Consider the following 1,613-nt stretch of genomic DNA (forward strand, 5'->3'; position numbering starts at 1 on the left):
CTCAAGATGCAGCTGGACCAAACGAAGTCCCTACCTCTGAAATCTGGCAAAAACAACTGTGCCGAACTATCCAAGATCATCAGACCTCCACTTCGCACCAGATAATTACGGCGACTGTCTACACTGTTATGAACTTGCTGAGAACCGGACTGGGCGTTAGTGGTGACTACACTGCCACAGCTGGAAGCCAATCTAGTGACTGTGGGCCTGAAACTCGAGCCGAAGCTAATCGTGAACACTTGGACCCATTTTGGAAGATGGCCATGTCTAACCCTACCGGCTTTGTCTCGCTCATGACAGCTCCTCCGGCTAACGCCATCCCTCTGATCGACCGAATGGTTGCCAGAGGTACTGCTCATCCCACCATGAACCGGCAAGGAGAGGATGATGAACAAGAAACCCATCGACGAACCGATTCTGACCAGCGACACAACGGCAGAGATCCGACCGAGTTACACGATGAAGGAAGGGCTCACGTAGAGCAAGTTGACACCAGTCGAACTGCAGGTGAGAAAGTCGGCATATCTACTCATATGAACTTCCTACATAGGTGAAACTGACGGTGCAACGAGCCCAGGCGAAGATCGAAATGGAGAAGCTAGCATAGTTCGTCAAGCAGGTAGCAGACGAGGCGATACCCCAGGTCGAGGTAACCTTTCCTCATAGGATCCCACATACCTGAAGCGAGCGAGGGTGAAGAATTCGACACTCAAGGAAGACCAACTGCCGAACCAGACCAAGACGAGCACGATTACCATACCGATATCAGCGGTGGATATTCAGAGGCAGAGACGTTGGAATCGGAAGATATGCAATCAAGCAATTCCAGCTCTGATGAGAACTCGGAGCCTACTGATGATAACTTACCTGCACTATCTGCTGGACTCGGCAGAAACTCCTCAGGGCCGGTCGATGAGAAGTGGGAAGAAGTACCTTTCTACGGGATGCCAGGGAAAATTGAAGATGTGGTGTCGTCTTACCTTGAAAGTAGGCCCTACTGGAGCCAGACTAAGAGCGGTTCAGAGAACCGCAAACGCAGAGAGCTGCGATGTCTGAGGAGACTTCCCGATAAACCTCTCACAAAGACTTCTAGTGCTCACCAGAAACCTTCGTGGAGTATGTGGCCTGACGACACCTGTCCTTTCGCGAGAATATTGGTAGCGGAGATCCTCGGCAGGGACGAGCCGATCTGCTACTTCTATGGGCTGAAGAGTGTTGGCCTATCACCCCGTGCCTGGCGGAAGCACCATCACGCATACGGCACTCACCTCTGTCGATCGGCTACTGTACCACCATCACTGGTTGACTCCGCAGCAGATGCTCTTTATAAAGACCCGACGCTCAACCCGAGCGAGATAAAATCACTATGGGAGACTGAGCGTGACGCAGGCGAGTATGGAGACCGAGAACGCACGTGGTTGGACCTGAAGGAAGGAGAAGACGGTTATCCGGATGTCAAGGGTAACATTCGGAATGTTGTATCTTCACTTACCAAGCGACGTCATTTCGGCCTCAAACTTGAGCCATTCCTGACGAAGGTCTCCAAGGATTCTTCATCTGCTTCCGAGGCTGGGCCAATCATTCGTGCGTTGCTGCTGAGAAGCCAGGGAAGA

This window comes from Perkinsus marinus, assembly GCF_000006405.1.
Source record: "Perkinsus marinus ATCC 50983 genomic scaffold scf_1104296936976, whole genome shotgun sequence".
NCBI classification, from domain to species: Eukaryota; Perkinsozoa; order Perkinsida; family Perkinsidae; genus Perkinsus; species Perkinsus marinus.